Raw genomic sequence first — 26,313 nt, forward strand, 5'->3', positions numbered from 1 at the left:
GCATATGTTAATATGTGGATGGTATTATCAATTGGCACATAGTGGGTTGGAAGAATTTTCTTCCGAAACGGTTTAGAGATAAACTTTTTTTTATTTTTTGTTTTATATATTTATTTGTGTACAATTAATTAGTATTAGTGACGAACTTATGTGAAAGTGATATTATTTTATAACAATTTGTCACATGTAACATGCAGGCATAGTCGATTTTGTGCTTTTTTTTTTCCTTTTTTTTTGTTTTTTTTTGTTTTGTTTTGTTTTGTTTTGTTTTTTTTTTTTTTTTTTTTTTTTTTTTTTTTTTTTTTTATACTAGTATTATGTTTCTAAGGGGTGAGACAATGCGGCGTGCATATGGGCATGCCCAAATAACCTTCTTTGGGCATGTTGGCATGTCCATGGATGTAGGTTGCCAAGGCCTTGACAACCCAGTATGGGCACGCCTACAAGCACGTTGGCATGCCTAAATAACCTCATTTGGGCATGCTAGCATGCCCATGGCAGCCCTGCGTGCACGCAGCCAAAGACATGGCATGCTTGCGTGCACTTAACCTAAGTCATGACAACCCAACGTGAACACACATACATGCCATGACCTTGGCTACAGGCCTAAATCAAAGAATTATATGTAAACTTAAATAAAATAGTTAGTAGAGAGTTATTTCAAGTAACATGACAATATATGCACATGGTGTGAATGCCAGTTAAAAAAAAATGTAATAAAATATTATAATATAGTTTAAAATAAGTATTAATTTAATTATAATGAGTTATACAATGAGATTACGTTGTACAATTTATAAGATTTATATTGAGCTACATAGTTCAAGCATGAAACTTATGATTGCTCTTATTACTAAAACCAAAAAGGGCTAAATGACATATTTTGTATATATTCTTTATACCATATTTTTATTTGATCTCCAACCTTTTACTTATGTCAATTTAGTTCATAACATTTCAGTGTCATGTCAATTTAATTATTGTCATTATTTCTTGGACAAAAATTGTTGACGTGGCAAACATCCAAAATAAAAAATTAGTTTATTGCCACATTAATGGAACTAATTTTTTATTTTGGTCATTTACCATGTCAAAAATTTCCATCTAAGATATAACAGCATGAATTAAATTGAAGCAACACTGAAAGATTATGGACCAAATTGACATAGTTGAAAGATTAGAGACCAAATTGAAATATGATGTAAATGATAGGGACCAAATACGTAGTTTACTCAACAAAAAATTATGGTTATTGTTAAATTGATATAAAAAAAAAAAAGGATTATATATGATTTTGGATGCTAAAGTTTAGTTCATTACTGAATTTCAGTCCATAAACTTAATATTAGGACCTAAAAATGATTTTAGTCAAATTGTTGTTGGAGTGGACTTATATATAACTTGACTGGGTATTCATATCCATGCATATTGCATGTCTATCTTCCTGTTGAACCATGGATGCATATCTACAATTCACTGTTGTTGCTGTGTTTGTTTCTTTAGTCTCTCTATACATTGCTTGGAAAGGCAAAGAACTACAGCAACAGCAAAGAGGCTCCTGAACCAGCTGGTGCATGGCCTATAATTGGCCACCTTCACCTTCTTCTTGGTGCTGATCAGCTTCTCTACCGAACACTAGGAGCAATGGCTGATAAATATGGCTCAGCATTCAATATCCGCTTAGGCAGTCACCGAGCTTTTGTTGTGAGTAGCTGGGAAGTAGCAAAGGATTGCTTCACCATCAATGACAAGGCACTAGCTTCACGTCCAGCAACAGTAGCTACAAAACTCATGGGGTACAATTATGCAGTGTATGGTTTTTCACCCTACAACTCCTTCTGGCGTGAGATGCGAAAGATTTCAACGCTTGAACTTCTCTCAAATCATCGGCTAGAGATGCTCAAGCATGTTAGGTTCTCTGAAATTGAGATGGGGATAAAGGAGCTATACAGTTTATGGGTCCAAAATAGCTCTTCTCCTTTGCTTGTTGACATTAAACACTGGTCAGAAGAGTTGACACTCAATGTGGCGGTCAGAATGGTTGCGGGAAAATGTTATACTGGTTCCTCAGCTGCTTTTGACAGTGGCGAGGCAAGGAGGTGTCAAAATACAATCAATTAGTTCTTTCATCTGATGGGCATATTTGTGATTTCGGATGCACTTCCATTTCTAGGTTGGTTGGATTTGCGGGGGCATGAAAAGGCAATGAAGAAGAATACTAAGGAGATGGATTCTATATTGGGAGGTTGGCTGGAGGAGCATCGTCAAAGGAGAGTTTCTGGTGGGGTTAAGGCCAACGGTGAGCAAGATTTCATTGATGTCATGTTGTCACTTCAGGAAGAAGGTCAACTCGCAACTTTTCAATATGATGCAGACACTAGCATCAAGTTGACTTGCCTGGTATATATGTTGGTTGTTTTGGTTGAATATTAATAGCTTATTTTTTACATTAATTATTATCTAACGTGTGATTTCACTACTTCAACTAACCATATGATTCATATGAATTTGTAATACGACTGTGGGAGTTGGCTACCCACAGAGTTTCTAGGCTGAACCTTAATTTTGAGCCATTTGAAGACAACATAGAGCCCAAATATTAGGCATATTCTTGGATGGCCATGCCTTCAAATTAATCCTACTTGCCTCAAAATTTGACTATTTTCAAGGGTTTTTTTTGAGTAAATAGTAATACTTATTAAAATTCACACGAAAATAGTAATAATAATGTTTTAAACTGGGTTTATAATACATTATATAACCAGAGTACAACTACAAAATGGCCTAACCTTTGTAGTTGTAGATTGGGGTTATAAATAGCGGATATTAGACATATACAACCAATGTGGGATAAACATCCCTAATTTTTTTTGAGTAAACAGTAATACTTATTAGAACACACACGAAAATAGTAATAATAGTGTTTTAAACCGGGTTTATAATACATTACATAACCAGAGTACAACTACAAAAGGGCCTAACCTTTGTAGTTGTAGATTGAGGTTATAAACAACGGATATTAGACATACACAACTAATGTGGGATAAACATTCGTAATTATTTTTTGAGTAAACAATAATACTTATTACAACACACACGAAAATAGTAATAATAGTGTTTTAAACCGGATTTATAATACAGAAGTCATATATGACCATGTTAATATAATCTATTATAATTAGTGCATAATAAAATTGACACCACCAATGTAAAAGTGATATTATTCTAATCCTGAATTATCACACCTTAATAAGTTGTAAAAAAAAAAAAAAAGTTTCATAGTTAGCATTAATTTCTATGAGAAATATTAATTGAAACTTATTCCTCTTTAAACGAATTAAATAGATCTTTAAGTTCATAAAAATTTAATGCAGGCACTTATCCTTGGTGGTAGCACTACAAAAAAAAGGTTCTGTAGCCACGTTTTTAAAACGTGGCTATAGGATGATTTGGCCTATAGTCACGATTTTTTTGGGCCGCGTTTTCAAATGTGGGCTAAACCCCGTGACTACAAGCCTAAGGGGTCTATCGTCGCACTTTTACAAACACGGCCTAAGACCAGGACCTATGGCCATGTTTAAAATGTGGCCTAAGGTGAAATCTATAGCCGCGTTTAAAACATGGCTATAGGATCGAACCAATGGCCGCGTTTAAAACGTGGCTATAGGGTCGGACCAATGGCCACATTTTAAATGCGGCTATAGTTCTGGCCTATAGCTGCGTTGAAAACGCGGCTAAAACGTGTCTTCGAAACTGTCAACAAGAGTCCTATAGGCCATATATATAGCCGTGTTTTAAACGTGGCTATAGGACCCTTGTTGACAGTTTCCAAGACACGTTTTAGCCGCGTTTAAAACGTGACTATAGACCACAACTATATCCACGTTTTTTAAATGTGGCTATATCGGTCACCTATAGGTGCGTTTAAAACGCGGCTACAACCCCTTGAATATTTTTTGAATGTCTATAGCCACGTTCTAAAAATGCGGCTATAGTTTTTTTTTTTTTTTCCTTTCTAGGCCAGATGGCGAATGCATTTACAAACGCTACTATAAGTTTTACAAATGATGCTATAAGTTTTACAAACACTACTATAAAAAACCTATCATAATAAGTTTTCCAGCTTGTTAGTTCCTTTGAAATTCTGGCTTGTTGCATGCAACAAAATAACAAGCCGGAATTTCAAAGTAATATCAAGCTGGAATTTTCTCAAACCTGTCACAATTTCAATCAATCTTTAAGGAATACGGGAAAATGATCAATCTTTATGGAATATGCAGTTCAATATAGCAACAAAATGGAGGAAAGTTTAGGGTCCATTTGACACAAAAAAGATGCAGCAAGCATCACACATGATTATGGTTATACCTCAACTGCAAACATTATGCACATGACTATCTCTAACTTCCTATGGCTATCCCGGATGCTTCTAGGGCTGCCTTCCCATCTCCAAGCTCTTGTCTACAAGTGGGGCATCAGTTTGCAGGTAGAACACAGTTTATGTCCATAATGCCACTGCAAAAATATAAAGGTAGCAGTCAGCTATTTCGAACCAAGCAGAGAACTAAGAAGAACATAAGTTACTTCATATAAAGAAAACCTTAACTTTTCCAAAATTGAATGCTACGATTAGAATATACAGCAGCTAGAGACGCTCTTAAAAACAAGATTAGTGAAGTTAGACAAACTCATCAAAGGTAATACAAACTCAAAAGCAATGCAAATTCCATAGAATACCCAATTCATGTTTCTTTCTAAACAACTAAGCATACTCATCTTTTCCTTTTTAATAATTCTAACCAACTAGGAAGAGTCTATAACTTCACTTAGAAGAGTCTATAACTCATCAAAAGCAATACAATTACAGCATTAATGGAGGTAGTGTATCATTCGTTCTTAGTTTGTTTTAGATTGTCAACAAGTTTGGCAGAGAAAGTTTGAACCACAGCTAGTGATAGTAAAGTTTGCCAAAGAAATTTGGCTTTAAACACGTGACTAAAGCTAGTCAGATCTTGTAGGCTTCCTTCAAAACCCATGTTTTGTGGGGAATCTGGGTAACTAATTTAGTTTTCCCAACTATCTAGTTAGTAGGCCATTATTTGAAACTTATTAATTTTCTAACATCTCGAGCCTCAGAGGCTCGATTTTTGGCTTATAAACTGAGCCTCTGAGGCTCGGTTTTCATGCTCTTAGGCTATCTGGCGTGGCTCATTGTACACGTGGAAATCGAGTCTTACAGACTCGATTTTTATAAACGACTCTCAGATGCTCGATATCTGTGCTACAAGATTCCACGTAGATGCCACATCGAAATCGAGTTTTAGGGACTCTGTTTGCTAAAAGTGAAACTGAGTCTCAGAAACTCGATTTTCAAATTGTGGTGAACAAGTACTCCACGTGGCAATCATGTCTCGGTCCCTATATCAGATCTAATTTTTTGTCTGGGTCTCATACGTATTGAGCAGGGGAACCAACACTGATAGTTTTCTACTCTTTCACTCCTCCTCTCACTCATACAACAATCTCAGCACATTTGCACATCCAAAATGTTAGGTAAGGGTCTATTGATTGTTTAGTGTATATAGTGTTAGTGGATTTTGCAAGTGTTAGTGTATAAAGTGTTAAGATATATTTGTGTATCATGACTTTTGTTGTTTGGTTTTGATATTTCTCTTTAGTTTTTGTTTTGTGCCCTTTCTCTATGTCTCTAGTAGTTAAAATCACAGTTAATCCCAGTTGTGCCAATTTTCTAGCCCAATCCATAATCTAAGCTTTTAGGTTTTCGTTCCACTAAAGGAAGACTATAAAAGAAAATATAAAAGACGTGATTAATGACTTTTTGAAAGTACTGCCTTTGCATCTATGGTTTGATTGTACCATGCTCTCTTAAAGCACCATCCAAAAATCAAGATTGAAGGAACTGGAGATTCAATGAGCTTGAAGTTGCTACAACTAGAATTCTCAAATCCCTAGAACCAAATCTTTGAGTCGATACTTGGCGACATGAGCGGGATGTTCAGGCACAACAATCACATATAGAAGAAGTCCATGATAGTCCATAAATTCAGAGTTACATTGGGTTACGACAATAAATTCAACAAGTGGTAACAATATTAAAATAGGGTTATTTTATATTGCAAACTTCCATTCTACGTGCATAGTGATTTGTTTTGCCTATGAGGTTGATGGTTAAATCTTCATTTTTTTCTTTGGCATACTTTTTCTATTGATTTTTTCTATGTTACCATATTAAGTTTCTCATTTTGATAGTTTTTAGACCCCTTAACAACACAATTGGATTAACCTAGGTAATTAGCCAAGTTGTTACTTAGTCCAATTTAACAAATCTAGGTTATCACAATCACAACAATCATATCATACATAGCAGCGGAAAGATAAATAACATAAAGATATGATCACCCAGGAAACCAAACCGGTAAAAACTTGGGGAGGATTTAACCTAGCTATTCTCAAGATAAACCTGAATCTACTATCTTGAAAGAATCGAAATTCATACAATAAGACTTACAAGCCCCCATGCTCGACTTCTTATTGCTACCCACCAGTAGAACTTACTGACACGACCACATGTAAGCTCCGAATCCACGGACTCCTTCTTTTTTGGATTCACCACCAGATACAAGCACACCTGCTTGTGTTTCTTTAAGCTTCAATGGCAGCACCTAAATTGATCATCAAGGTGTAGATAATATCTCCTCCTTGAAAACCCTAAATTTGTGTAAAGGAAAGCTCATCTAGATCTCACAAGAGATTTACACAAACAGCAATATGAGCAACACTAAAACGTGGCTAGGGTTTGCCTTTTATACTTAGGACAAATTAGAAAACCCTAAAAGTTTTAAACACACTAGGGCTGAGTTGGAATTCTGTAAAAAAAACGCATTCTGCCCGACATTCAATCGATCGAGCCTAAGCTTTGATCGATTGAGCTAGGCCGAAATGCACAGTAACTTCTGCATCAGCTTGATTCCAACTTTACATAAAAGATACAACTTTGAGCAAGTCTAAACACTAGTAAACATATTGTTTCGATCATGGTTTGCCAACAATACACATTAGAGTTCTAAATACATAAAAACCTAAGTCTTTAGAACCTAACAAACTCCCCATTTGGCAATTCGTGACAAAACACAACTAGAAGTTCAAAGTTTACAAAGAAAAGCCCTTTATAAAACAAATGCTCATAAAACAAACTCAATCCTAACTACTATCCATCAGTTGCAAATGTAGACAGCAGCTCAATTGAATCAACCTGTATATTTCCTGAAACACTAAACAAAATGCATAACCGCATGTGTGGAAAATACAAGTAAACAAATTAAATTCTTGATTTCAAACAACACACAATAAAGACATATATCAATGAATAACTCATAAATATAAATCAATAAGCAATCGAAAACAAGAAACATATAAAGCAATAAAAGTAACTCCCCCTAACATGAATATCCCAACAAAAATATGGCAAGAGCTAAAAAGATAAAATACAATGTGAAGCACCTAGATACAATCTAAACTCCACAAGCTCCAACCACAAAAATACTCTCCCCCTGAAAACAAAACTATACAAGAACTCAAATATGTACTCCCCCTTTTTGTGACGGAATGCCAAAGGGCAATCAAAATCCATCATCAAAAGGGAGGTTGCGGTGAAGATCGTCTAAACTGTGCCAACTCTGCGCGCAAAGCATGGATCTCATCGAGCACATCCACCAAAATCTGTCTATGAGCCACCTGAACAGTCAAGACATGATCCAACGTACGTCGAATGCCCGAATCATCAGAAGTAGTCGGTGGAGGAACATCAGCATCAGCAGCACCACTACCAGATGCCTCAACAGCATCAGCACCTGTAGACGAGGGAGGAGGGGGAACAGCACCAGATGACATACCTTTAGGACGCGAAGGATCAACTCTCAAGTGAGCAGCCCTCTGCCTAAGAAAGGTGGCATCTATGAGAGCAACAACATGAACAGGCTCACCAGAAGGGAAACCATCTAGACCAAGAAATAACAAAATCCTATGAATGAAAATAAGATGGATAAGTGCATGCCCTATGGCAGAACTCCTATGAACCTCGTTCAAAGAATGAAGGAACAGATGAGGGAAATTGATAGATGCACCAGAAACAAAAGCATACAAAAACACACATCGCTCTAGAGGGATGGTGTGGAGATGAGAGATAGGCCATAAAGAATGACACGCTATCCTAAAAGGCAGTCTCGGTAAGCTCAGCAGATGTGATCTGAGGATCAGAACCCCACTGGATAGAAGACTTAGTGATGTATGACATGACAACATCTAAGGGTGGAGACTCATCATAGGGATAGTCAGGCTCCCGAACAACCAGAACCCCAAGAGCTTCAGCCACTACTCGAGGAGTAATGGTGAACTCAACACCTCGTATCCAACTCCTAATAAGAGTGTTGGAATCATAGACGTGGCAGGAGAGATTCGAGAAGAACTCTCTAATTAGGGCGGTCGAGGGTGGATGATCTATCTCTAAGAGGGACAACCAACCTCTAGACTCAAAGTTAGCCCTAATGGCCGGCTCAATCTCATCTAAAATCACAGAACGATCAGCCCAAAGGCCTCTCTGCTTTTGTCATTCCTAAACACCTCACTCCTAGAGGGAGACTCAAAGGAAGTGGAGGGGGTCCTATGGGCTCTAGTTTTCTTAGGCATAGTGCTAGGATAAGGACTAAGACACAAAGCAAAAAAAAAAAAAAACAAAAAAACCAAGGGCAGATTGCAAGTTAGCACAAAAAAAATATAGAAGAAAAAATCTATATGATGCATGAACAAATTAAATGTAGTGATGCATGACCTAATGCAGTGCAATTAAGTTCAAATTAAGTTCAAGTTCACAAATTTGGCTTGAGCATAGAGTTTTTAACAAAAAAACCCAAAATTTTGAAAAAACCACTTGATCAATTTGTAAGAAATTGACGAATTGATCATCATACAAGAAAGATTTCAGAAAATAATGACCAATTACATCAATTCAACAAACCAATTTCATCAATTGAACCAACTTGAACAAAAACCCCAATTCGGATTCAAAACAAGCCCTAGAAATTTTGATTTTTCATAAAACCCCAAATTATTCAAATTAACCAACATAGATCATGAATATATCATTGTAGCAGCAAAACCCATTGATCAAATTCATAAAACAAGGCTTGATTAATCAAAAATCCCAAATAGTGCATAGTTCAAAAATTACCAAAAAACCATGAGATTAATGCATGAAAATGTGAAAATAATGCAAAAGGAAGGGTAAAATAGACATACCGGCTTAGGGAGAGAGAATCCTTGCAAGAAATTTGGAGGAAAACGACAAAAATATCTCAGTGGAGCCTTGCCTAGTCGGAGAGAGAGAAAAAAAGTTTTGAAAAAGTGTTTTGAACAAGTCAAATATGAATTTTTTAAAACCGGATTCACGAGTTTTGATTGATCGAAAAACAGTTTCGATTGATCGAAACAGACAGAGGCTTGTTAAAAAATTTTAAAACGATTTCAAAACAGTTTTGATCGATCGAAAAACAGTTTCGATCAATCGAAACAGACAGAGGCTTCGTTAGATAATTTAAAAGAATTTCAATTGATCGAAAAATAGATTGGATCAATCAAAACTAGCAGAGGCTCACTAAATTTGAGGAAAAAACACAGTTTTTGAAAAAAAAATTAGGAACAACTCAAAGCATTGAAATTGAGGAACAGAATGCATGAGTATGTAATGATATGATTTTCAAAAACAAGAATTGAAGCCCAAATTTACCAAATTTAAAATTTCTTACATTCTCCATAAATTTTCAAGTATCAAATCAATTTTGCACAAAATTCAAAGTATTTGCAAACTTGTTGGTCAGACCAAAAATACACACAATAATATGTACAATGTTTAGCAAAGAGTAACTTGTGTAGTGTGTGCAACTAGCAAAAGCTTGAGATATATGTGAGGTGATATGTAAATAGAAATCAATCACAAAGTCTACAAAATTCATCACATAGAATTTAAAAGAGACTATCACCTAAAGAGTTACATCATATAACTCTCACATCTCCTAGATCATAAGCTTGCAATCATGTAAGTTTCTTGAATTTTGCCTCATAATATACATACCAATTTTAATTTATTTAGAAACTTATTAAAAAGCTAGGATAATGTATACACCAATTTTAATTATGTGATTTGGCATCAAGCCTAATAGTACACACCAATTTTAAGTATTAAACAATTAAACCGAGGCTACACCTTATTTTCTTTTTGTGCATGTGCTATACTTTCTCGAGCACAAAATCTTACAATATGCACTAAGGTGTTCATGATTGGCTAGTGAACAGTGGTGAGATGGTTATTTATGCCTTTTTCTAAAAGTTCAAGTCCGACAGTCAAAAAACATGTGACTTTAAGATCAAGACAAAGTGATCAAAACCATAAACATCTTTCCCACACAACATGCACTACAAAGCTTCAACTAGTAATGTGCAATAAGTAAGCTCATCAAGGCTAAACAAGGTACATAAGACATGTTATGTGAAAATAAATTGACCAACCTTGTTCTCAAAAACCAAGAAACTAGTGCAAAACACAATTTGCTTCCTTTTTCTTCCCTTTTTCCTTTATTTTATTTTATTATTATTAAAAAAACACCTAGAATGAAATGCATGAATGTTATGCAATGCAAATCCTAGAAAAAAAAAACACAGAACCAAAGAACAATGGTCACAAAGGATAGAGCAATGAAGTATAAGGACCATGTCAGAAAGACTCAATTAGTTCGAGTCTTTTGCAGCCAAAACCTTTTAGATGCACCATGAGCATTGGAGTTCTTATTCACATGGGAATGATTACCAACTCCAGGATTGGAATAAAGGTTTAAAGCCTTTACCAATTCACCAATGAGTACCATAGGATCTTGTGCTTGAGGCACAGGTACTTTTGGTTTGTTTGCTCTCTTTGCAGCTTGCAGCTTGTAACAGTTTGGATGTATGTGTCCAGACTTTCCACAAAAACGACAAACTCATGCAGGCTTATCATGTGACTTGTCCTTAGAAAGGATAGACTGCTTAGGTTTAGACTCTTTCAGGTCAACCATAATCTTCCTAGATGGTGAAACTTCTATGGGTTTGACAACCTCACTCACAGGGGGTTTGACAGTTTCACACACAATCTCACTCACAGAAGGTTCAGAAGAAGATGAAGGGACAAAGTTTGTGGAATGGGGAGCAGACACAGAGATGCTTTCAACAAAACCTAAACCAGATTTGTCAGAAGGAGACTTTTGAACACTCAGCATTTGATCAAGTTTAGAACTAGCAGATCTAGCAACAGATAAAATCAAGTTTCAAAGATTTAAATTTATCAAGCAATAGCATATTTTCAGTTTTCACATTGTTCAAAAGTTCATTAGCATCAAACAGTTTTACAAGCAAATTCTTCTTATCAAGCTCAAGAGATTCAATTTTCTTCAGCCCAAATTCAACATTCATAGCATCCTTTGCAGCAACTTTGCAAAGTTTATTATAGGCCTCTTGAAGATCTGCATCCTCAAAGAGTTCCCCATCAGAAGGGTACTCTTCAGCAGATATGCTCTCATTTACTACAGCAGTAGCAGTGAAAGTAATGAAGTTTCCATCCTCGTCACAATCAGACTCATTATCAGAAACTTCACCATCACTAAGGGTTGCAGCCATAGCCTTATCATTAGGCTTCAAATAGGTAGGACATTCAGATTTCATGTGACCATACCCTTGACATCCAAAACACTGAGGACCCATAGAATTATTAAAAGGTTGACCTACTTTTTCTCTAGGTTTATCATTATTGTTAACCTTAGTGGGATCATTCCTCCTAAAGTTTCTAGGTTCAGCAGTGTTCGTGCCTCTTGCCTTTTTGTTACTATTCCTGAGAAAGTTTCTAAAGTTCTTGGCAAGGTAAGCAATCTCTGTAGCAGAGAGCTAATCATTAAATCCACCAATTTCAACATCATCAACTGACTTAAGAGCCATTGATTTGGATTTATTAGTTTTGGATAGGTCTAACCCATAGGATTGAAGAGATCCTACAAATTCATCAACAGGGATGGAGTCCACATCCTTGCTCTCAGTAATGGCAGTCACTTTTGATATAAAGTCTTCAGTTAATGATCTAAGAATCTCCCTAATAATTTTAGGTTGATTATAGATTTCACCCAAGTTAAAAGCAGAATTAACAATATCATTCAGTTTAGTATAGAATTCATCAAAAGATTCATAATCAGACATCCTAATGCTTTCAAAATTTGAAGTTAACTGCTGCAATTTATTGATTTTGACAGCCTTTGTACCTTCATGCACAATCTGGAGGATATTCCAAGCAGTATAAGCAACCTCCACATTAGAGATTCTCTTAAATTCCTCCATAGAAACAGCGTTAAAGATAGCATTCATAACCTTGCTATTAAACGTGGCTGCTTCTTTTTGAGAAGTTTTCCACTCACTAACAGGAGTAGTGAGCTTCTCCCATCCGTATTCAACGGAGTTCCAAACTCTCTCATCAATTGATTTAAGGAATGCTTTCATCCTTACTTTCCAATAAGCATAATTATTCCCATCAAAGTGAGGAGGAATAACAAGAGAGTGTCTGTGTTCCATGACAACAGGGGTCAAGGATCAGCTCAGTGATCAAAAGATCAACAACAAGAGAGCAACTCACTCTGATACCACTTGATAGTTTTTAGACCCCTTAACAACACAATTGGATTAACCTAGGTAATTAGCTAAGTTGTTACTTAGTCCAATTTAACAAATCTAGGTTATCACAATTCAATTTAACAAATCTAAGTTATCACAATTCAATTTAACAAATCTAGGTTATCACAATCACAACAATCATATCATGCATAGCAGCGGAAAGATAAATAACACAAAGATATGATCACCTAGGAAACCAAACCGGTAAAAACCTGAGGAGGATTTAACCTAGCTATCCTCAAGGTAAACCTGAATCCACTATCTTGAAAGAATCGAAATTCATACAATAAGACTTACAAGCCCCCACGCTCGACTCCTTATTGCTACCCACCAGTAGAACTTACTGACACGACCATGTGCAAGTTCCGAATCCACGGACTTCTTCTTTCTTGGATTCACCAGCAGATACAAGCACACTTGCTTGTGTTTCTTTAAACTTCAATGGCAGCAACTGAATTGATCATTAAGGTGTAGATAATATTTCCTCATTGAAAACCCTAAGTTTGTGTAAAGGAAAGCTCCTCTAGATTTCACAAGAGATTTACACAAACAGCAATATGAGTAACACTAAAACGTGGCTAGGGTTTGCCTTTTATACTTAGGACAAATTAGAAAACCCTAAACGTTTTAAACACACTAGGGCTGAGTTGGAATTCTGCAGAAAAAACGCATTCTGCCCGAAATTCGATCGATCGAGCCTAAGCTTCAATCGATTGAGCCAGGCTGAAATGCACAATAACTTCTGCATCAGCTCGATTCCAACTTTACATAAAAGATACAACTTTGAGCAAGTCTAAACACTACTAAACATATTGTTTTGATTATGGTTTGCCAACAATACACATTAGAGTTCTAAATACATAAAAACCTAAGTCTTTAGAACCTAACACATTTAATGCCATAATTGTTTATTTTGAGTAATTTTAAAGTATTTTTAGAATATGAAAAATAATACTTTATTCTCTTTGGATTTATCCATTGAATTCATGGTAAGGTCAGAATGTGAGAAAAAAAGAATACAATTTCTTGATATTCTAAAAATATGTAAGAACTTTCTGTTTATTTTTTGCAATATTGTATGTGTGATTGCTTAAACCAACGTAAAATAATAATTGAATCAATTAATTCACTTTGACTTGAAATTGGTTTGTTAGTACAACCGGGGCGTAATCATACCGAGAAAAAAAGGACCCAATACGAATGAAATTATTATTATTATTATTATTTTTTTTTTTTGGGTTAAAGAATTACCATTTGGCTTATCAATTTTTTGGTGGGTGTGCCATATTTGGCTTTGTCACTATGGCCTCTTTGTTTGTGCTGTGCTGTGCTATGGTTGGTGTGTCATATTGCTGTTTTGCGACACCAAACAAAAAGATTATGCATATTATTAGAAAAGTTCCTAATGTGTTTACAAAAAAATAATTCATTCAGAATCATCTTATATTGTTGTTTTGCGACACCAAAACGAAAAGATTATTCGTATTATTAGAAAAGTTCATAATGTGGTTCACTGGCGGCTTCATATGGAGTTCAGGTGGTCACAGGATCACCTTGACCTGGTAAAAAATTAATTATTATATATAAAATTTAAAACTTTTATGATTTTATTATTTTTAAAAAATATTTGTGACCACTTAAAAATTTTTTAGGGTCAATATAATTAAGTTTTGAACAAAATTTGGTAACAAATTTAATTATAGACTAAGACTACAACTTCACTCAATATTTTTTTTATTGGATGTGAATTATGATATATTTACCATTTAATTATATTTTCTTCTTATATCCTGATATCCTTCATATTTGTAAAATTAAAAAAAAAAAAAAAAAATCAAAGATCAATAGCTATGTTATTGATCAAATATTTAAAATTTGAGTTTTTGTAGTCTAAAATTACATAAAATTTAAGTTTATGAACCAAATAGTAAATAATATCTGATTAACATGAAATTTTACATTTGTTTTAAGAACATAAAGAACATGCAATTTAATAGTAAAGTTTTCAAAATATGTAATTATGTTAATTTGTTTAGTGCGAGTTGTAGTTTTAGGTTACAACTAAGTTTGTAACCAAATTTTGTCTTTAAATTTTGGCTCCCTTAAGAATATATTAAGTCATTACAAACAACTTTTCTCAAAAAAAAAAAAAAAAAAAGTCATTACAAACAAAAAGAAAAATCCCAATAAATTTGCTATCTAACTAAAATTTTGAAAGAGATGTAACTTGTAACATTGATAGTGAGACTATTGTCGGGGGCAGTTTTTGCGTGTAGCCAAATGTCTTCTGCTAGAGGTGTGACTTTGTTAGGCCCGAATTTATTTCGGGGAGTCCAATCCGGAACTCGACATTGGGTTGCATAGACCAATTGCTTATGGTGCATTTTAAGCCTACAAAATAGATAAAGCTCAAAGTCTTAGAATCATGATAATGGTTGAAATAAGTAAATAATATACTTAGCGTGATAGTTTTGATTAAATGGTGAGTTGATATGTTATTATTATGTTTATTAAGTGATGTCCAATATTAGAAAGTAATTAATTAAGTACCATATGTCCAGTAATGGGATGAGTCCAAAATAGTCCATATTCAGCTGCAGTTTAGTTCATGTCCAATATAATAAGGTATGTCTAGCAATGGTCTATGTCCAAATAATGTATGTCTAACAATGATTTATGTCCAAATAATACATATCCAGTTATGGTTCATGTCCAAGTAATATATGTCCAACGGTAGTTCATGTCCAAATGATATATGTCCAGCGGTGGTTTATGTCTGAATATTATATGTCCGATAGTGAGATGGATTCAATTTATTAATATATATGTTTATTAATGAAGTATTAGTGAACCCAAGTTTATTAAATAGTGAGATAGTATTAAAGTATTTTGCATCTAGCGACATAATAACAATGGGTTAACATATACTTAATAATGTAATTTCAAAGATAGAGAAAAAATTGACTTATCTTTTATGTTTCTGACTCCAGCTATATAGCATCATTTCATTCTTTATATGATTTGTGGCTCCAGCCGTATAGTGTTAGTGAGCTGAAAACATTTCAATGGCATAATAATATGAGTACAACGGTACAATGATAATCAATTAAAACATACTCAATAGTATAATTTCGGGATAAAAATATAATGACTTATCTTCATAGTTTGTGGCTTCGGTTGTATATCATCACTTTGTTCTTTATATGATTCGTGGCTCCAGCTGTATAGCGTTAATGAGTTGATAATGTTCCAGCGGTATAATAATATTATTTGAGTAGTATAATGATAATGAATAAGATATACTTAATAATATAATTTTGAAGATAAAAATATAATGACTTATCTTCATAGTTTGTAACTCCAGCCGTATAACATCAGTGGACATAATGTTTCAGCAGCATGAGAAAATGAGTCTAGTGGTACAATATGATATTATGAGTCTTTTCATGATGACTTTATGATTGAATGTGAAAAATGGGTGCAATTGGAGGGAGGGAGAATATGTCTAGCCGTGTGCATAGATTGGTTAAGTTCATCATCTTTATCATGCACTTAAATGTTTTTCCCCATATAATACTCTTTTGGTTTTTAGTCAAATATAAATGTTATTGCCTTCTATAAGAAGAACTTTTAGTATTAGAAATTTATGTTTTCCATGAGAATGACTTTAATATGAAATCATTGTGCCTTCTAAGAGAAGGATTTTTAGTCTTAATGTTCATATGCCTTCCATGAGAAAGGGCTTTTGTAATGTGTTCTTGGAAGAGTGTTTGGTATCTTTTAAGATGTATGGAGATGGTAAGAAATATATATGTTTTGTGAGATATGGTGTTTGTAAGATAGATTAGAAATATATGTAAGAAGTATGTATGGATAGTTTGTGAGGAATATGTTTGTAAAATATATGGGAGTATGAGATAGATAATATGAAGGTTAAATATAGTAAATACATGAGCTTATAGTTGCTGTTGGAGTTGTTTTTTGTGTTATGACATTGGTTATGTTGCTTTCTAAGAAGAGAAGTATTGTAAGAGAAATAGAGAAAGACATGGAGATGTGTTTATGGGCAGCAAAATGATGATATTTCAGAATAATAGAGTGTGGAAAAGATGGGTAATGGATAATGGTGTGGTGTAATAGGTGTGTTGTAATAGTGTTATCTAAGAAGAGATATTTTCATAAGAGAGATGGAAAAGTATAGAAATGTTTAGAGATATGGGCAACAAAGTGAATGAAGGTTCAGAATAAGGGGCTGAGAGAGGAATGGATGGATGGATCTCTTAGTGTGTGGCTTGATCCTCTTTATATAGAGCCAAGCATGTAACTGGATTATAATTAGTTGAAGGGAAATTTAGCAAATAAGGAAAAGTATTTGACAAAGTAAGTGGTTTCATTAGTGAGCTTTTTTTTTTAGCCAAAAAAAAAAAAGTTTGAGCCTTTAATGCTGCTGGAGCTACTATTAGAGCTGTCAACTCTACAGCAGTAGTTGCTGGATGATATCATCTAAATGACATCTTCTATTGGAGGAAAATATTTAGCATTAAATGCATGGTTTGGATAAAAATGGTAAGATAACCTTTATGGGACCTTCTTATTTCTGGTATTGCAGCTGGAGGCTAAGGATTTTAGCTTAAAATGGTAGGATTTCTTTTATGGGATCCTTTCTTCTTTTGGTATAGTAGGCAGTTGCTGAGATTGACCATTAATAGGCAAGTGATGTTATTTAGGACATGTGTCAACTACCTAAGTTGCTGTTGGAGCTATTGCAATTGTTGCTAGAGCTATTGCAGCTTCCGCTGGAGCTATTGCAGCTTTTGCTGGAGCTGTTGTAGCTTCTGCTGGAGCTGTTGCAGCTTCTGCTAGAGGTGTTGCAACTTCTATTGGAGTTGTTGTTGGTATTTTTGGCTAAGTTTCCTTTTTTGAAAAATTATATGTTTAGTCCATATATAATTTTGGTAAGTAATAAACTAGTTGATTGATATTTGATGAAGTTTTAGAGATGTAATTATGGTTTTTTTTTTTTGTATTTTAACCAAATCTTGGAGAGTAAGGAGAGCATTTAATGCTAGATATGAGATATTAATATATATTTAGTCATGTGCTTGGAATTGATTTAAATGAAAATAATAATATAATTTATATGAAATACTATAATTATATTTTTAAACTTATATTATATGATGAACATTAATTTTTATGTAAAGCGCATGATGAGTTTTTTTTTTTTTTTTTTTTATTTTAAGTGTTATGTGATATGAGAGGCTTACCAAATGTTACCTATTGCACATTGACCTGTCAGAGTTCGGGGAATTGGGAAGACATGCCAAGCAACATGCTTTCTTTTATCAACTTTGAACCACTGGAGCTTTACTGAACATACTTCTTGGCCCTCCAAACCACAACTCCTAAAATTCCCCTGATGAGACTCATGAGCTTGGATCATGAGCTGAAAATGAGATGTTGTGCCATGGGCTTTGATGAGATTATATTGCCAAGAGTTTTGGACCATGGGCTTCGGCGTCATTTTGTGAATATGGACTCTTTTGGGCTTTAAAAGAAATTTTCCCAAAACCCATGATAGTGTTGACGTGGTGCGGGTCGCCAATGAAATGAAGCTATGTGGTGTGAAAAATTTGTCTTTGTTAGGATACTTTTTTTTTTTTTTTTTTTCACACCTAATTTTATTTGTTACCACCTATTTATTTTCAAACACCACTAATAAGTTATTGGGTTTTCCCAAATATTTTTTGCTCTATTATTATGTTAATCACAAATGTTTCATATCTCATTATCTAAATTGGGTTATGATATAAACTATCACAAAAAGCCCCAAAACTCATATTTTGTCCAATTTTATTATAATATTCTATTTAAAGCCTAAGAATACTTATAATTGGCAATATTTGAGAAGCTCATGATTCAAGTCCATGGCAAAATAATTTTATCAATGGAATTCAAATCCATGATCAAAGCCCATGATTTAAACCCATGACAATTTATTTATCCAAAACCCAATTCTCATTGGCAACATCAAAGTCCAATTTTCATTGGCAATTGTAAGGTTGAATTTATTCAACCATCTAATTGGCTTTATTCCGTGCCAAATTTGCTTGTAATTCAGCATTTAGTAACCCTGTATTTAGGTGGGTTTGTTGTGAGGGTAGTGAGTGAGATAGAGTGAAGATTGCTCAAGAGTGTGCAAGAAAACAGAGACTCGCGGCTGGGACTCGCGGGTGACTCGCGGTTGCAAGCCGCCAGAAGCAGCACACGTGCCAAGCATGCTGGAAGATGAACAGTCATGCTAGCTGGAGCACTACAGGACAAAACAGGACAACTGGCCATATGGTTAACTCGCGACTGGATCTCGCGACTTAGTCAAGCCGCGAGGGCAAGCCGCGAGCCACCCCTGTTTTGGAAAAACCTGACGTTTCACATTCCTCTCCCACTTCAGTATAAATACCCCTTTTACCCACGATTGAAAGAGAGCTTCCAGAGAGAATTTTGAGAGAGAAACCCTAAAGAAAAACAAGATTGTTTCACCCACAATCTATACCTCAGAGTCTCTTCAAATTTCTCTACTCTCTTCCTCTCGTTGGAGCAAGAAGCTTGGAGGGCTTAGGTGCACTGGGTAGATTAGGCTTGGAGGGTCTATTGCTGTCCTTGTATCCCAACTGTATTTTCTAGTGGATTGTTTACCGCTTGGAGGACGGCGGAGAGGTTTTACGCCGAGGGCTTCGGTTTCCTCTTCGATAACACATCGCGTGTTGTCTTTGTGTTTGCATCTTCCTTCCTCTCTATCTTTGCCTTTTTATTATCTGCTGTGGTTTTATCTTTGTTATGGCTTAGATAGTCTTTAACCAATTTCGTATTATAGCATATGTTAAGTTTCCGCACACTAGTTGTTTGACATATTACTTGAATTGGTTAAGTTGTAATTTGGGGGTCTAAACGTTCAAAGGTATTTTGTACACGTTTTTGAACTTTCATTTGGTATCAGAGCGGGTACACTTGTTGTGGTTTTATTACCTAAGTGTGATCCTAGACCCCTGTGTTGTGGTTGTTGTTTTGGAATATACCATGCTGAATTGTAGCTTAAGTGTTTGTGAAAATGACTCTATGCATATGTCTGAAAGGTGTCTTACTGATGATCTTGTAGAGTTGTTAAAAACTAAGAAACATGCTAGAGTATATGTTCACATGCTGGAATATCTTGAAAATCAGAATCTTGTCTTACATAGTAGCATATCTGAATCTAAATCATTGATTAAGAAATATAAAAGAAAGAATAAAATGTTGTGTGAGATGATTGAGAATCTGAAAATGAAAAATCAATCTGAAAGAAGCATGAAAACTGATGATGAGTTTGTGTTTGAAGGTCAAGAATGTCTGTCACATGTGAACCTATTTGTGCATACCTCATTGAAGGTGTTTAATGCGTGTTTGTGGTATCTTGACAATGGGTGTTCTCGCTATATGACAAGGGATAAGTCACTGTTTAAGACACTCAAAGAAAAGGTTGGTGACTATGTGACCTTTGGTGATGGAAGTCATGCTCAAGTCCTAGGCAAAGGAACCATTGAGATACCTGGTTTGCCTCTATTGAAAGATGTGCTGTTCATAAAAGGGTTGAAGGCGAATTTGCTGAGCATCACTCAAATTTGTGATGATGATTTCCTGGTACAATTCTCTAAGAAAGGATGTTTGATCATCAATGAAGAGGGGATTCAGGTTTTGGAAGGAAATCGGACTACAGATAACTGTTATGGAATAATTCCCACGGCACCCATATCGTGTAGAAGTGCTCGTGTGGATATGTTGGAGCTGTGGCATCACAGATTTGGGCATGCCAACTTCAAACAAGTAGCAAAAGTCTCCAAACTTTAAGCAGTCGAGGGACTTCCTAAGTTTGGAAAAATGAAGAAGACCGTTTGTGGTGCATGTCAAATGGGGAAGCAAACTAAGGCAAGTCATCACAAGGTGAATGTGATAGCCACCTCTCGGTGCTTGGAGTTACTTCATGTTGATCTAATGGGGCCTACCAAAACTGAACGCCTAGGGGGGAAGAGATACATTATGGTCATTATGGACGACTACTCAAGATACACTTGGGTTGAATTCCTTAGAGAAAAATCAGAAGCTTGTGAGAGGTTGGAGATTCTGTGCAAGAAACTACAAAACGAAAAAGGGATTCCGATAGCCAAAGTTAGAAGTGATCATGGGAGGGAATTTGAGAATGCAAGATTCGAGTCCTTCTGTGAGAAGAATGGAATTAAAAGAGAGTTTTCAGCTCCCAAAACTCCACAACAAAATGGAGTGGTAGAGAGAAAAAATCGTGTGATTCAGGAGATGGCAATAGTCATGTTGCTTAACAAGCAAATACCTCAAAAATTTTGGGGAGAAGCTGTCAATACCTCGTGTCACATTGGCAATAGGATTTTCTTTCGAGTTGGTACAAAGAAGACTGCCTATGAGATATGGAATGGGAAGAAGCCTAAAGTGAAGTATTTCCGGGTGTTTGGAAGTAAATGCTATATCCTAAATGATCGAGAGAATCTTGGGAAGTTTGATGCGAGAAGTGATGAGGGTATTTTTCTTGGCTACTCTACTACAAGTCGAGCGTATAGAGTGTTTAACAAGAGAACAAAGGCTTTGATGGAGTCCATAAATGTCAAGATTGATGATGCCTTACCTAAGGTGGAAATGATTGATGATGTAGAAGGGCCGAGCACCAAAGAGCCCGATGTTGAGGTAGAAGTTTTGGATATAGAAGGTGAAGAACCTATACCAGAAGTAGAATCGACTCCATCAACCCAAGAATGGAAACGAGATCGATGTCTAGAACTTCAAGTCCTCTTACTCCTCCAGAAGTTCATCCTCCTATCTCTCATAGTGATGAAGTTTCCACTTCAAAAAGGCCATCTTCAAGAGTTATCAAGAATCATCCGGAAAGTAATATCATAGGATCTCTTGATGACGGTCTTCGCCTTAGGAAAGGAAACATTCTGCTAGCCAAATATGTAACATATCACTGTTATCTTGCACAGTTTGAACCAAAAAGGGTTGAAGAGGCTCTTCAAGATGAGAATTGGGTTGAGTCAATGCATGAAGAGCTGAATCAGTTTGTGAGGAATGATGTGTGGGAACTTGCTCCACGGCTTGAGAACGTTCATGTTATAGGCACAAAGTGGATTTTTAAAAACAAAACTGATGAAGATGGAGAGATAATTCGAAACAAATCTCGGTTAGTAGCTCAAGGATACACTCAAGTAGAAGGAGTGGATTTTGATGAATCATTCGCTCCGGTGGCAAGACTCGAATCCATTCGAATCCTCATGTCCATTGCGTGCACTTTGAATTTCAAAGTTTATCAAATGGATGTAAAGTGCGCATTTCTGAATGGATATCTAAATGAAGAAGTATTTGTTGAGCAACCAAAAGGATTTGAGGATCCTCATTTTCCAGATCATGTATTAAGATTGAAGAAAGCCCTTTATGGCTTAAAACAAGCGCCTAGAGCCTGGTACGATTGTCGTACACATTATCTTCTAGATAGAGGTTTCAAGAGAGGGTATGCCGATCGAACTCTGTTTGTCAAAAATGATGAAGATTATCTCCTTGTGGCACAAGTTTATGTTGATGACATAGTGTTTGGGGCAACTATCGAAGATCGTGCTACTGAATTTTTTGAGGAGATGAAGAAGGAGTTTGAGATGAGTATGGTGGGGGAGCTCACATTCTTCTTGGGTCTTCAAGTCAAACAACAGAAGGAGGGTATATTTGTATCTCAAGAGAAGTATGCCAGAAACATTGTCAAGAAGTTTGGACTAGACTCCAAACAACATGCCTCTACTCCTATGAGCTCTTCCACTAAACTGAATGTGGATTCGTCGGGAGTTGAAGTAAGTCCTACATTGTATAGGAGCATCATAGGGAGTTTGCTCTACCTTACAGCCAGTAGACCGGACATTACTTTCAGTGTGGGCGTTTGTGCCAGGTACCAAGCTAATCCGAAGGAATCTCATCTGACTGCTGCTAAGCGAATCATTCGATATGTGAATGGTACTGCAAACTATGGTCTGTGGTATTCAAAAGACTCAAATGCTTGTCTTGCTGGGTATTCAGATGCTGACTGGGCTGGCAGTGTAGACGATCGGAAAAGCACTTTAGGCGGCTGTTTTTATCTTGGTAACAATCTTGTCTCGTGGATGAGCAAGAAGCAGAATTCAGTGTCTCTATCTACTGCAGAAGCAGAATACATCGTTGCTGAAAGTTGCTGCACTCAGCTTCTTTGGATGAAGAAATTACTTCATGACTATGGAATTCCTCAAGAAACGATGTGTGTCTTCTGTGACAACACCAGTGCCATCAATCTTTCCAAGAATCCTGTCCAGCATTCAAAATCCAAACACATAGAGATACGTTACCATTTCATTCGGGATTTGGTAGAGGAAAGAGTTGTGTGTCTTGAGTTCATACACACCGACAATCAAAAGGCGGATATCTTCACCAAGCCTCTCGATGGTCCATGGTTTGAATCACTCCGTAAGACCATTGGTGTTGGTACAATTCCTTGACTCTCTTGTGTGTTGTGTGCTTCACATATTTATAATATGATAAGTCTGTTTGTGTTGGGGCACACACCACTTTGATTAGCTCTTTGTGCAACATGTTTATTGTTTGTTTGTCCATTTGTAAATACTGTTGTTTCTTTTTATGTTTGTTCAATCATTTTCTTCTTTTGTGTCAAAAATCCAAAAATCACATAAAAATTAGAAAATCAGAAAGCTTGATTGACATTGTTGAGTTTTTGTTTCAAAACTTGTTTTGCCTTGTACCTTTGTGCTAATGGCATTGTGCATTTTCGAGCATTGCTTGTTTCTTTGCACTCATATCTCTGTGGGAGAAATCTTGAAATCTTTGTGATTGTTGTAAATAGATCTTCAAACTTGTCATGAATGATTAGTGAATGGTTTTGTTGATCTTGAGACATGCATAGACTTGTGTCTATATATCTTCCCACTCTTTATTTTTGTTTTGCTATAAAGAGCTCACCAAATGTAAATCTCCAAATGAAAAGAGATATTGAGCTGTAAAAGCCTGTCGCACATTCTAGTATTTGACTAGGAAAAAGGGTAAGTGACCTTTTATTAAAGTGAATGTTTATTCAAAAAGGCCAAAGGCCTGTTCTTTAAAGTGAAATGTCATATATCACTCTCACAATGAGAGATGATTGCCTCAAAAGATCAAATTTTATGATTGAAAGTGGAGTCAAATGATAAGCTCCAAGTTATGTTATCAAGTTGTGTGGGAGGTCATATATACATATTTCTATAATTGAGATAGGTCACATGATCTAGTGCTAATTGTGTATGCCTTGGTTGAATTGATCATTGAAGCTTCACATTAGACAAAGGACTATCTCATTGTTGATATCCACACACAACATACAAGTTTATGTTCAATAAATGCCATATTCATTTGTGTGATTGTACTTGATGAAATGTGTTTTCACATGCTCAATCTTTGTTAATTCAAGCACAAAAAGATTTTTGAGTGTTTTAGGTATTTTTGGAAAGTCTTTTGTTTGAAAAATCTGAAAATTTCAAAAATCCAGTTTTGCCCTGTTTTGGCGGCTCAGTCGCGGGTATGTCAAGTCGCGTGCCTCAGTTGCGTCTTCGCGAGTAATTTTTGGCGACTTGTTCGCGAGTGGAAGGTCCAGTCGCATGGTTTACTCAGAGATTTTCGCGGCTCAGCTCGCGACTCACTCGCGGGTAGACCTTCCAGTCGCGAAAAACACTTAGAAAAAATTTTCAAATTTTTGTCCTTGAGTGTTTTGGCGGCTTGATCTGGCGACTTTTTGGCGACTCGTTTCAGTCGCGAAAATCGCGTGTTTTGGACATACAGGGGCAGTTTTTAAACTTTTTGTTTTTCCTTCGATCTTTTGTGACCATTCATTGTCTTTCTCATCTGCTCTTACCCATTCACACCGTGCCTCCATTTTCGATCTCGATTATTTGCCTCTTTTCAGCTCAAAATCGTCGACTAACAGGTATGGTTTTTCTGTCTTGAACTCTATTTTACTTGTTGTTATGGTTTTCCCTCTGGATTATTCACATATGCTATAATATGAAATTGGTTAAAAACAGAACCCCTTTGATGTCGTGTTTCACTATGATCCTGTGTGGTATCCTGTTGATGTGTTGTTGAATGTGGGTCCTTTTTCAGCTGATTATGTGGTTCTATTTGGACTCCCTCTACTTTGTAGTTCAATTTGGGCCATTTGTGTCCCTCATTGCTATTTTCTGACCATTTTCATCCAGCTATTAGGGTTTCTTCATTGTCCCTAAATTTCCACTAACCCACTGCTAATATAGTCTGTTGGATTGTGTTCTGTCATTTCCTTTGTTCATAATGCAGACTGGTCATGTCACCATTCAAGAAAGCTGCTGTGAAAGGAGGTAGTTCCAAAGGGAAGGAATCAGTAATTGATGTCGATGATTACCCACCTCAACCAAAAGGGACTCGTTCTTCATCAAAGAGATTCGATCCCAACAAGTTCAGATCATATGCAGCCTATCAGTTTATGAGAATTTCTTTCTACATGCCAAACCATTACTAGAAAGAGCTTTGGATCAGTCCTCACTTCATGACACTGACATTCTGAAATGATTTGCTCACAAGGATTGGAATTACCTTCTCTCTGATTCGGATGACGCGTATGAAGAGTTGGTAAAAGAATTTTATGCTAACGCAATTGTGGAAGGAGATGAACTTAAGTGCTGGGTTCGGAAAAAGAGCTTTTCTGTCTCTCCTACATATCTGGCAGAAATTCTTCACATCAACAGACCCATTTTCTGACATTCACCGGTTTATGATGATCTCTGTCCTGATGAGGAGCTTCTCAAAGAAAGTCTTGGTCAAGACTTGGAGTTCTCACCCAATGGCAAATCCATCAGTGTTTCCTCTCTTTCTCCAAAACTGAGAGTGCTTACAATTGTGATGTTTCACAATTTGTACCCTTTATCAAGCACTGGGTATATGAACCTCGGACGTGCTTTGTTTCTTCATGATCTAATCTTTGATGTGGAAATAGACATCTGTTTTCATATCTTTCACGTTCTGCGCAAAACGGTTCTTCGAACTGAGTCTCGGATATGCGTTCCTTTCTGCAGTCTCATTTCACGGATCTTGAAGCTCAAGGGAATTTATCCAACGGCTGATGAATCTCCTATCTCCAAACCAAGTCCAATCAACATGCGTACATTCAATGCAAGCATTGGACATAGTCGGAAGAGAGCCAAACCAGAAACTTCTGCATCTCACAGTGACTCTCAGTTTAGCACTCTCTCCCTAGATGAGAAACTTGATCGCATTGTATCCTCTGTCCACTAGTTGAATACAAAGATGTCTTGTAAGGTTGAATTTATTCAACCATCTAATTGGCTTTATTCCGTGCCAAATTTGCTTGTAATTCAGCATTTAGTAACCCTGTATTTAGGTGGGATTGTTGTAAGGGTAGTGAGTGAGATAGAGTGAAGATTGCTCAAGAGTGTG

General features: G+C 36.0%; 1 pseudogene; it reads left to right on the top strand.

Moving 5' to 3' along the window:
• Nucleotides 1–1,454: 1,454 nt before the first annotated feature.
• On the top strand, nt 1,455–17,668 carry LOC126694130 (xanthotoxin 5-hydroxylase CYP82C4-like; annotated as a pseudogene).
• The last annotated feature ends 8,645 nt before the right edge of the window (nt 17,669–26,313 follow it).

This window comes from Quercus robur, chromosome 2 (genome assembly GCF_932294415.1).
Source record: "Quercus robur chromosome 2, dhQueRobu3.1, whole genome shotgun sequence".
Taxonomy (NCBI): domain Eukaryota; kingdom Viridiplantae; phylum Streptophyta; class Magnoliopsida; order Fagales; family Fagaceae; genus Quercus; species Quercus robur.